This window comes from Balaenoptera acutorostrata, chromosome 17 (genome assembly GCF_949987535.1).
Source record: "Balaenoptera acutorostrata chromosome 17, mBalAcu1.1, whole genome shotgun sequence".
Taxonomy (NCBI): Eukaryota; Metazoa; Chordata; class Mammalia; order Artiodactyla; family Balaenopteridae; genus Balaenoptera; species Balaenoptera acutorostrata.
The window spans coordinates 19,269,741-19,282,021 of record NC_080080.1 but is presented as its reverse complement, the minus strand read 5'-3'; the positions used below and the strand labels follow the sequence as shown (position 1 = coordinate 19,282,021).

General features: G+C 44.0%; 1 protein-coding gene across 9 annotated transcripts in view; it reads left to right on the top strand.

The window, feature by feature from the left end:
• The window catches only part of DEPTOR (DEP domain containing MTOR interacting protein), a 148,826-nt gene that overhangs the window by 27,018 nt on the left and 109,527 nt on the right, over window positions 1-12,281 (top strand). The window lies entirely within an intron of this gene.

The following is a 12,281-nucleotide window of genomic DNA, read 5'->3' as shown; positions in this document are numbered from 1 at the left end:
TGGCGTCACAGGACTTGAGTGAACGCAGGACCTTCAGATTTGCCTCCTTGTCCTTGGGGCTGCCAGGCACTGTGGCCGTCTCCCCACTTTCCTCCTCTCTGGGGGTCTAGCTCCTCCGCCAAGCTGCCCGTGGACTCCTGGAGGGCCCCAGCCACTGGCCTGAGCTATACCTGCCCAGACCCGCCTAGATCCTGACAGTAGACAGACCCTGAGCTAAAGCCAGACCCCTGCTGTATACACATTCTGTGGAGAATGGCATGGGCTCTTCCTGAAGGAAGAATTACTTAACATTTCTTTTCCTGGGGGAACCAAACACCCACAGATGGTCCAAGTGCTTCTTCATATTAATGGAAAGGCAATGGAGAAACACTTTGAAGTACTGCCCAGTAAGAGCAACCTGAGTGGGTCTACAGCCACCAAAGGGCCCAAGACTAGAGACTCAATTTTGTATTCTGTTCTGTGGTCAAATTTCTCTCTGTCCAGCTGAAAACAAAGATGAAAACCCAGACTCTTATACTGAGTATCATTTACCATTAGCCTTGTCCTAGACACTTCGGGAAATACGAAAGAAGGAGATAGTTCTTTCCTCATACAATTTGTACTATAGTTGGAGAGAGAGAATTAATGCAAATAAGAGTAAAGTAATACAAAATAATATATGGGTAAACATGGGCATTTGTAGAAAATATATCATAGAGGGGTCAGGAAACCACACCATATCTGGTTGGTTGCGAGAAGACATTATGGAAGAAGGTTGAGTTAAACTAGACTTTAACAGATGGATAGGAAAAGAGGGGGAGCATATACTGAAAAAGGAAGAGCGTAAGTCTAGAAAAGAAGGTGATGCATTTGCTAAAACAGAGGAAACAGAGGAAAAGGAAAACAATGTTGGATAGATTCAGTTTTAACTGAATTTGGAATATTATGGAGACTTTGACTGGTGTGTGTATGTGTGTGTGTGTGTGTCCTATACACAGAGGACACAGCATTTTCATTTTGAAGAAACAACACCTGTTTCAGTTATAGAAACTAGTCCGCTCTGAGCAGTTGTTTAAGCTATGCCTGGTATGCAGTTGGAGCTCAATAAATGCATATTGGTTGAGAAATCTTTCACAAGCCCCTTAGCTGAAAGCAGCCTCCACTATAGCCACAGATGTCCCTGATAACACTTTTGAGGACTCTTGGAATATTTTTAACCCCGAAGAAACCTTTTCTATTCCCTGTTATAGACCCGCACACCCAAAGCCTGTAGCACTTGGGCAGCTTCAGCATCTGTCCTGTGAGCTGAAAATAGATGATGGTAACCGTAGACGGTGTTTGGACAGCATGCTTAGCAGAGGATTTGCTCTGATATGTTCATCCTTGCTTGGAAGCCCGAAGGAAATGAAATTTGCTGTTTCGTGCTCCCTGGCCTGTGGTTTGTGGCTGATCTTTTCAGTACAAAATGTGCCCCAAATGGCCTGTTCTACTTTGATCTCGTAAGTGAGGATTTACCCTGGAGGCTCTTCAGAATGTCCATAAAAAACAGAGAAGTTAGAGTTGAAAGAGAGTTTAGATAAATGTGGTTGGCTTCCTCATATTCCAGATTAGGAAATTGAGGCCCTAAGTCGTAAGGGCCCTCCTCCAGGTCACGTTTCCTAGACAGAGACTGTGCACTACGGTTCAGGTGGCCTGACTTCTCCCAGAGACAGCACAGCACCTGGCTTCTGTGGGTCCACCTGTGCTGGGACGAGGGTGAAGTCCGCTTTCCGAACCCAGCTTCTGCGTTGGGCATCCTTCCCCACCAGCGGGACCAGCTCTTTCCTCTTCTTCCCTCGAAATCGTGCACCTTCCTGTTTTAAAACTCCCTTCCAATAAATATGGGAACAGAATCAATACTATCATTTATACTTGCTGCTTAGCTGATTACATTTCATGTGAGTGAGCTTGTCACTTGTTCCTCGGCCAAAGACCTGTCTTAAAAAAAAAAAAAAAAGACTTTCATACCTTCTTATTGGGTGGAAGATTGTGTTCATTCTCAAAGAGGAACGAGCATCGGTGAGCAGGTGGGGAGACCCAGTTAAAGCAAGGAGGGGCCCTAAAGATCACGTGGTAAGGCTGGCCCCGGAGTTAGTTCACTTGTCAGCCTTTTAAGGTTTTGACACGGGTGAGCCCACAGATTCACGGGTTCCTGATTCCCCAGGGAAGGCACTCCAGGGCCTGGAAATACACCCCCTGAAAGTATGTCCCACCTTGACCACACCCTGCCCCCCGTGTCCCCCCAGATCTGCTTTATTAGTGCTCGGCTCATAGGCCGCTCTCCTCCCTGCCTCCTCCCATCACCCTTTTCTTCTTTTTATCCGGTAGCACGGTGATGGTTCTGTTTCACTCCAACCCAGGGGTCCACAAAGTGTGCTCCCAAATGAGCAGCATCTGCATCACCTGGGCTTTCGTGAGAAACGCTGATTCTTGGGCTGCCCTCCAGACCTTCTGAGTTAGAAGCTTTGGAGGTGAGGCCCGGCCTTCTGGTTCAACAAGGCCTCCAGGTGACCTTAATGCAGGTTGTCCTTGGCATCCCTGTGCTCACCTTCTCTAACTTGAGTCTCTGCCTCAGTCTGCACATCACCTGGCTTGTATTTTTCACATTCCACTGGGGGGGACGGTGAGGTCGTAAATTGAGCAATATTTTAGTTATTATCTCATGATCTTTTATACTTAATTTTTCTGTGTATTATTCTTTGTCTAAAATTGGCTCTGAGGGACTTCCCTGGTGGTCCAATGGTTAAGACTTCGCCTTCCAATGCATGGGGTGTAGGTTCGATCACTGGTCGGGGAGCTAAGATCCTACATGCCTTGCGGCCAAAAAGCCAAAACATAAAACAGAAACAATATTGTAACAAATTCAATAAAGACTTTAAAAATGGTCCACATCAAAAAAACTTTAAAAAAATAAAAAATAAAATTGTCTCTGAGACTTTTTTTTTCTCAGGAAAGAAGTTTGCAGTTTCTAACATTAAATATTTTGTTGGAATGCAGTGTCTTTTTCAAGAGTGCATATGGTCTGGGTGTTAACCAAAGATGACTCACAAGGCTGTTGCAGACAGTGTCCAGGCCAGCTCTTTCATTAGTGATAAAAGTACTCCTTGGGCTTCCCTGGTGGCGCAGTGGTTGAGAATCTGCCTGCCAATGCAGGGGACACGGGTTTGAGCCCTGGTCTGGGAAGATCCCACATGCTGCGGAGCAACTGGGCCCGTGAGCCACAACTACTGAGCCTGCGTGTCTGGAGCCTGTGCTCCGCAACAAGAGAGGCCTTGACAGTGAGAGGCCCGCGCACCGCGATGAAGAGTGGCCCCCGCTCGCCACAACTGGAGAAAGCCCTCCCACAGAAACGAAGACCCAACACAGCCATAAATAAATAAATTAATTAATTAATTAAAAAAAAAAAGTACTCCTTGATAAAGTGCTAGATTAGCAGCAGCCTGTTTCCAGGCTGTCCTGCAATGGAGTTCAACAGATCAGGTCAGAGTCAGGAAGCCAAGGTTGAAGTTCCAGCTAGGAAAACATAGGCAGGTCACCTAATTTCTCTGTTTTCCCATCTGTAAAATGGTGATGTCGGGGAGGGCTTGAACTAGATGGCTGGAAGGTTCTTTCCAGTTAAAACAATTCAGTGATTTTAGTTATCAGTTTGGTTGACACTTTAGAAGAGGTAGGATTGGTTCTAGCAAACCCCACAGGAAGCAAAGCCTTGGTGTGCTTTCAGGGAGTGACTGAACACTCTCTCACCTTTGGTTCTCTCTGTCTTTACCCAAGAAGAAGGTACTTAACAAAGAAGAACAGCCACGTCTCTCCAGTAGTTGCTAACCCACACTGATTGTTCTGAGATTCACCCCCAGAGACATTAAGCAAATTTAGTGCAAAGTCCTGCATCCATACTGGAAAACAGTGGTCAGCAACTGAGGACTGCATTTGTTCTAAAAAGCAACTGAAATGCATATTTAGTGGCATCTTGATGGTACGTCTGGCAAAATTTGACAATTATATATTATATAATAATAATAATAGCAGTAAGAGTTGACATTTATCAAGAGCCTGCTATGTGCCAAGCACTTTACATAGTCTCTCATCGAATCCTCACAGTATGAGACATGCATTACTATTCCCATTTTATAGATGAGAAAGTTGAGGCACTGAGAAGTTGAATGCTTTGTCCAAAGTTATACAGTGAGTAATGGATGTTGCTTGGATTTGAACCCCAGTCAGTCTGGTTTCACAGCTTGGCTATTAGTGAATGATGAATAGCCAATGAGGAGAGCAGGAAGGGAATTTGCTAACTAATGCAACTGAGTCCCTATTCCTCCCTGAAAGCTATACTTTCTTATTCCCCACTTGCTGCCATCTGAATAGTACCATTTATTGGCCCTGTGCTGGATCTTGGAGAACAGGGGTAAGGGAGGGACATAAAGTTTGCCCCAGTTTGAGAACTACTATTCTAAGTGAAGAGCAAACCTCTTTGTTTCGGGAGGAAGGAGTCAGGATGCAGCATCTTCTCATTACAGAGGGGTACGACGGGGCCAGGGGGCCAGAACCAGAAGCGGCCACCAAGCAGTACGAGTGCTGCCTGGTCCTTTACCAAGACAGCAAGGATCGGTTGACTCAGTAACGAGTACTGGTCCTGTAAGTCACTCTGTGTCCTCAGTGCGTTCCACAAACCTTTCTGGGCTTGTTTCTTCACCTGTAAAATGGCAGTTAGAGGCCTGATTCTGCTAGATATGGTACGTAAACAAATAATGACCTGTTTGGAAAAAAATCTTGGCGCTTCTTGGGAAGGCGCTTTGTAAGTGGGAAGAGCACCTTTCTTCTGACTCGTCAGAGGAAGAGATCCGAGCTGGAGGTTGATGCTATCGTTCTTTATTCCTTGGAAATGGACACCTCCTAGAAAAAAGCACATGTGGAGGAAGAAGTCAGTGAACATCTCAGGTCTAATGACATAAGGAAGGCTGACTTAGGGACCTTCCTGTCTTGACCCTGTATTTACATCTTATCTCAAGGATGAGATGAGGGATTTTAAAGGGCCTCATGAGCTTTTATGCGCATGTCATTGAAAAGTGTTTGTTATATGTTCCGCGTGAACTGATGCTGCCTCTCTGGGATGGTGTAACTTACCATGTCCATTTCCACCCCCCCCCCCAGGGGTGTCATCTTAATTATACAACATTGGCTCAGTACAAACATGAAGACAATGTGATGACTGCTTTTGTAGGCGCTTCTGTGATCCCCATCTGTATTTATGTGGTAGTATCTGTGTGATGTATAAATTGCATGAATTTTCACCTTACCATGGCACTTTAGCATAACTAGAATGTTTTTTCCTTCTTAGCCTATATGAGCATAAAATAGGCAGAAGACAGGTGCTTCTATTTAAAGTTTGATGGCATGGAAAGCTCTCTAAACATAGAAATCAGAAGATCTGGGTTCAAATCCTAACCCTACTCTTTATTAAAAATGTGACTTGAGTACGTCACTGTAATTTTTCTGAGCCTGCTTCCTTATCTGTCACATGAGTATGACAAGGCCTGCCTGATTGACGGGGATATTGTTAGGCTCAGTTCTGATAGTGTTCGGTTCTGTTCAGATGTAAAGTATTACTGTTATTATTTCTCCTAATTATTATGTCTCCTAATGCTCCTTGATCATGATTTCAAATACAGCGCGTGATATATGAGACTTGGAATCAAGCATGCTTCCTTCCTGGGTGTGTTTACCATCTCAATTCATTGGGGTGACAAGACACACAGCGTACATGGGACTTTACTTTGTACTGACTTGACGTGAGCCCTCGAAGGGCTCTGTGTAGAACTTATGACTTAGACTTTGTTCCTGATTCATATAGCCATTGCTTACTACCCTCCTGAAAAGGAGTCTTACTGATGGAACATTTGACATTAACACTATAGAAGGTGGTTACTGAAGCTTTCTGCATAGTGTGTGTATGTGTGTGTGTGTGTGTGTGTGTGTGTGCGCGCGCGCGCGTGTGTGTGTGTGTGCGTGCGCTCAGTCTGAGACCAATTCCTTCTGGCTCTCCAGAATCACATGTACTCTGTTTATATTAACCAGTTCTGCACTCTCCTTCCTACCACTGTCTGTATTGTTCTGTTGTTCTCATCAGGCTGAGAGAATTCAAGCATCTTCTTGAAGCAAAACTACTTGAAATGTCTATTACGATCCTTTCACATAAAAGTATACATATATAACCATACATATGGACATAATAGATTTTTGCAAGAATACATAAGCAACTATCCATACTGGATTCCTTTGAAAAGTGGGAGTCAAGCAAAATTTCAAACCCATCCCAAAGTAATAAATACAATAGTGCAGCAAACTCCCGTGCACCCATCTCCTAGCTTCAACAAGTATCAGTTCATCACCCGTTACCCAGCTTTGGGTTATACATATTTGAAGCTTTTTAATCTACCAGGAGCATGCATTAGTTTGATAATTTGGAATTTTAATTATAAAATAAATCCAAACATGAAAAGGAAATGCAGTGTGTTAGGTTTCATTTGTTCCTGTCTTTTTTCTCATCCTTTTAGATTCGGGGCCTTTCAAGGGTAGGTGATTTAGAGTGATTTTCTGTAAGTTCTCCAATCCCCAGGGACAGATATTGGCTGTTGCTGAACATCTGGAAGGGACAATAGCTTTGGTTTAAAGCACATCTATGTCAGTGCTGTTGCCCAAATCACAAGGCTCACACTGTCAGCCCCACTGTTCAGCCTGCTGTGTTTTTTAATTAAACTGTTTACTTCAGCTGAGCTTTATGACACTGTTTTTAAATGAGAATGTGTGGTTTCTGTCCCCCTTTTGTTCCCTGAGTCCTGCAACCTGCTGCAGTTTTCTACCAGCTATTTTTTGAAAAACAATTTCTGCGTTTCTTTTCCTGTGGACAGTAATTTCTTCAGGATTATTAACACCCTGCACTCGGTAGTGTTTGTTCTCCTAGGGCTGGAAGAGGAAATTGTCGGATGCAATTTCAGCAGCTGGTTCGCTGGCCACGAATAGAATATTACAGAATCACCTTGACTCTAAAGCCTGTGAACCAGCTGTCTGAAATGAATGACGGGAAGGTGGTTTTTGTATTTAAATTCCTTGGCCAGTGGTGTCGAAAATATAGCTAAAACAGAGATGATTATTTTTCCCAGGGGTTCAATGTGGATCGATGTGCACTATGTTATTCAGAAGACTCTTCTGCCCTATGCACCTCAAGGCTGAGGACATGGTATGCGCTAACTGATTTTTCACATCAGTGAGGCTCTATCCCCTACTATGTGCTAGGCACTAGAATTGCAAAATCAGATATACAACTCTCCCTTAGCATCCTTCGCTTCGTCTAGTTGTAATACAGTGGGATGAATTCTTTACTAGTGGCTGTAAAATATTGTGGGAGAGCAGAGGAGTGAAGGTTGTTTTCTGGCTTTGGAAGGCTGAGAAAATGTTCACGAGGAGGTACCTTTTAATCTGAAGAGCAAGTAGAATTTTTTTTAAATTATTGCAGGCAGGAGGAGGGAACGTTCTAAGCAGAGGAGTCTCTGTCTTGAGCAGGGGCCTGGAGGGTGGTGGAGAAGAATCCAGGACATCCAGACTCTAAGACAGGCACACTTGTGATTGGAGGTGAGAGAGGGCGAGGAAGCTTGGGAGGCGGCCTGGGGTCAAGGTGAAGGCCTCCCTAGAGCCTGGGTAGGTGAAGTTATTTTGGATCCAGGTAGTCAAGGCTTTTACAGCCACCTGAAAGGATTGGTCCTGTTCTGATTATTATTAGAGTGTATGTAGCTTGGAAGAAGAACTGGAAAATTCTAATGAACCAAGGTGCTCCAGGGTCAGGTGTCTCTTGCTGTCTCTCATTTGTGGCTTCAGGGCTCTTTCTCCTGCCCTCTGGCTTCCTGGAGCTGGCCTGCCTCACCGCCCCCCTCCTTCCTGGTTGCCCAGTTTCCTCAGTGTCTTGTAATACTGAGGATTTTTAACCTGTGTTCTAAAAACTCCATGTAGATGGTCTGGGGGATGTGGAGGGTATACATGGGAGAACCAAATGGGAAAACCAGGAAACATCCTGGACCTGGGAGCCCTACCCGCTTTTAGCCAGGGCACTCCACATTGCTCTGTTTTCTACATTGACTCCTAGTTAAGTTCCACTTGAAAAAAGTGTCCCAGCACAAATAGGGTTTGAAAACTTCAGCTCTAGTTTAAATCTTGGATGGAGCCATTCTGCTTGGCTTAGCTAATTACTGTCACTTGAACTGGGTAGAATCTTGTGGCCTTAGTGCCCTCATTGAACTGCTGGTGGGCGTGTGCAGGGGCCTCTGTAAGTCAAGGGCTCTTCCAGGCAGGCGCCGCCCTGTGCAAAGAGAACAGGCACGGGGTGTTTGAACCCTGCCTGGTGTGGGTAAGGTGTGGAAGGCAGTTTTGAATCGAAGGGGCTGTTGAGCATGGCAGACAAGGTGACCGACTGACGTGTCCAGGCAACACGCCATGTTTAAAAGTATGGCTTTCAGCCCCAGTTCAGTATCTTACAGAGTCTTTCCAGAGAATGCTATTCCATGAGAGGTTCAACTACGCAAAATTTCTGTTTTTCCGCAAGACTTTGAAATATTGCCTGTCCTTCTTGGTGATCTCCATGCATATTAGTGTATTAAATGTTGTGGAAATTTGTAAGCAGTAACTTGAGTTCAAATAAACGGAAATGCTTTTTTTTTTAAAAAAAACACATATACATAGGAATTCCCTGGTGGTCCAGTGGTTAGGACTCCACGCTTTCACTGCTGAGTCCCTGGTTGGGAAACTAAGATCCCACAAGCCACACAGCGCAGCCAAAATAAACAAACAAACAAACAAACCACATTTACATTCACACAACAGGGATTAAAACTTTGGAAATTGATTGCCCTAGAAATGAAAGCATGTACATAGTTATTTTACAAAAGATGAATTCCATGATATTAGATGTTTACTAAGTTGTGGTGTGGGAACTCCCACTTTTTTAGTGAGAAGCCTCCCTACCTTTTAGAAAGGGGTGTCATTTCTCTTAGTGCCCCTGTGTATTTTTATTTGTTCACCAAATATTTATTAAGTACCCACAGTGCTAGGCAAAACACTTGGTTATTTAGAGTATGAAAATTCTTACCTCTTTATTGGGATAGCTTTTCTGGAATATATAATTTTTAATGCTCATTTTTAGAATTCTGTGTCTCTGACTATCAAAGAAAAACAGAAGGTAGCACAGTTATTGAACATTTTTAACCCCTGGTAACATGTCTAAAAAGATCAAGTTCTATGCTACCTCTCAGATTCAAAGTTCTTTCCCCTCCATCATATTTCTGCTCAGTTTTCTAAACATGGAAATACACCAGGTCCTTGTGGGGCTGCAGGGGTAGTGACCAGAGCTTCTTACTGTGCAGGGTGGGAATCAGAGGGAATCAAGTATGCTTAAGAATTAGCACCAAGCTCAGGGTTGACAGGATAGTAACTGAAAGGTTCTATTCTGTAGTAAAGTTAAACATTACCTAATACATGTTTTTTTAAGTTGGGAAATTTACAGGAGCTGAAACTTGTCTCTTGGCTCATAACATATTCCTCCTCCACCAAATTATATGGTAGCTTATTGCACATTTCAATTTCTAAATAAATTGGTCTTCATTATTCTTAGATTCCTGACAGACATCCCATCTAAGAATTAATGTTTTGCATTCTGCCACTTGGAGCACGTTAAACAAATTACTCAGTGTCTTTGTCACTGAATTAATTAGAGGAATTCATGTGATGACTTTAGCACACCGATGTGAATGTGTTTTTTTTTTTATTTTATTAGGGCTCATTTATTTTTTTATTAATAATTACACCTCTAGGGGCTTCCCTGGTGGCGCAGTGGTTGAGAATCTGCCTGCTGATGCAGGGGACACGGGTTCGAGCCCTGGTCTGGGAGGATCCCACATGCCGCAGAGCGGCTGGGCCCGTGAGCCACAATTACTGAGCCTGCGCGTCTGGAGCCTGTGCTCCGCAACAAGAGAGGCCGTGACAGTGAGAGGCCCGCGCACCGTGATGAAGAGTGGCCCCCGCTTGCCACAACTGGAGAAAGCCCTAGCACAGAAACGAAGACCCAACATAGCAATCAATCAATCAATTAATCAATAAAAAAAAAAAAAATAAATAAATCTTAAAAAAAAATAATTACACCTCTACTTTGGTATCATTTGTGGCTTTAATATTACCAGCCTCGGGGAATTGTCATGAGGGTTAATGCCAATAAAGCAGTCAAAACTGTGCCTGGCACATAGTAAGGACTCAAATGCTATCTTTATTCTTACTAATGAGCTTTGTGACAGTGTGACGAGGTAATCAGGGTAGATACCGTTACCCTCGTTTTACCGGTGCTGACGCTCAGAAGTTTGGTCATCTGGAATTACTGGCAGTGTCGAGATGAGAGCCAAGCCCTGTGTCCCTGACCGTCCTCATCACTGACGTTTTAGGGTTTAGTATTTCAACGTGTGAATTTGTGGAAGATACAAACATTCAGGCTGTAGCAGTTAAGTCAGCTCATGTGAAAATGCTTATTAGTACGATACTGAGCATACAGTAGCAACTCCATTAAAATGGGTCTTTTCTTTCTATGCAGTTTATATCTGTAAGGACTCTCATCTCTCTGCTCCTCTCCCTTCCCCCAGCTGGGCCCTTCATCCCCAGACCGCTCAGGAGCCTCTTTGGCAATTGGTGGTTGTCTCAGCTCAGGCTCCCATAACCAAGTATCACTGACTGAGTGGCTTAAACAACAGAAATTTACTTTCTCACAGTTCTGGAGGCTAAAAATCTGAGATCAAGGTGTTGGCAGGATTGGTTTTTCTGAGGCCTCTCTCCTTGCTTTGTAGACGGCGCCTTCCTCATGTCTTCACATGATCTTCCCTCTGCATGTCTGTGTCCTAATCTCCACTTCTTTTCTTTTAAGATGTTCATTGTTTTTATCTTTTTTAAAAAAATTTATTTTATTTTTGGGTGTGTTGGGTCTTCATTGCTGCACACAGGCTTTCTCTAGTTGTGGCAAGTGGGCTTCTCATTGTGGTGGCTTCTCTTGTTGTGGAGCACGGGCTCTAGGTGCACAGGCTTCAGTAGTTGCAGTGCGTGGGCTCGGTAGTTGTGGCGCACGGGCTTAGTTGCTCCGCGGCATGTGGGATCTTCCCGGACCAGGGCTCGAACCCGTGTCCCCTGCATTGGCAGGCGGATTCTCAACCATTGCGCCACCAGGGAAGCCCAATCTCCACTTCTTATAAGGACACTACTCCTATTGGATGAGGGCCTACCCTAATGACCTCATTTTAATGTAATTACCTTTTAAAAGACCCTAACTCCAATACAGTCACATTCTGAAGTACCAGGGATTAGGGCCTCAACGTATGAGTTTCAGAGGAACCCAGTTCAGCCTGTAACAGTGGTCTAGCAAGGAAGAGCATCTAGGCCTCAGTTCCAGCCCAGTATGCTCCGAACTCATAATCACAACCCTTGGGCCATCAAAACCCATTAAATTCCATTCAGTGCACTCTGTTCAAAAAACAGGCAGGAGTAGGACCTAGTTCCTTCCTTAGGAAATGGAAGAAAGGTGGATGGGACCTGTTATGTGTCAGGTACTGTACTGGGTTGCTGGTGCTTAACAGACATTATGCCCCAAATCTCATCATCGTCAAGGACAGGGTAGGCATAGTTGCCTCCATTTTACAGAGGAAAAAAGAGGCATTAAGTCACTTGCCCAGGTCACATGGTTACTGTGTGATTTACTCAGTCAATCCCATTTCTCAACAACATTGAGATGATGATGTAAGAAGCATAAGAGTCACGTGGGTTGAATAGGAAGAAAACTCACCTCCTGTTTCACCCAATTCAATCCTTCCCTTGAGAATTAAAAAGTAAACATAAGGCTGATAAAAGAAAGGAAGACAAATGGAAGAAACTTTTTCTTTTAAAGCCAGGTTTAAGACTCTTTTGGAAAAAAGTCACTGGGTTCTGAAGAGAGCCAGGGAAGACTCTGTGTCAACTACTTTTCTCCAGGATAATCCGGCAGCCTGTAAATAAGTTGTATTTGTCCAACAGCTTTTATCCATCTCTTCTGGATTCTTCAGTTATCCCTACCTAGCGAGAGGCAACATGATGTGGCAGTTGGAAAGCCAGACTCTAAAGTGAGACCATCGGGGTTCAAATCTCACTTTCACTACTTGTTAGCTGTGTGACAAGTCACCTAATCTCTCTGAGGCCTCAGTTCTCTTTGC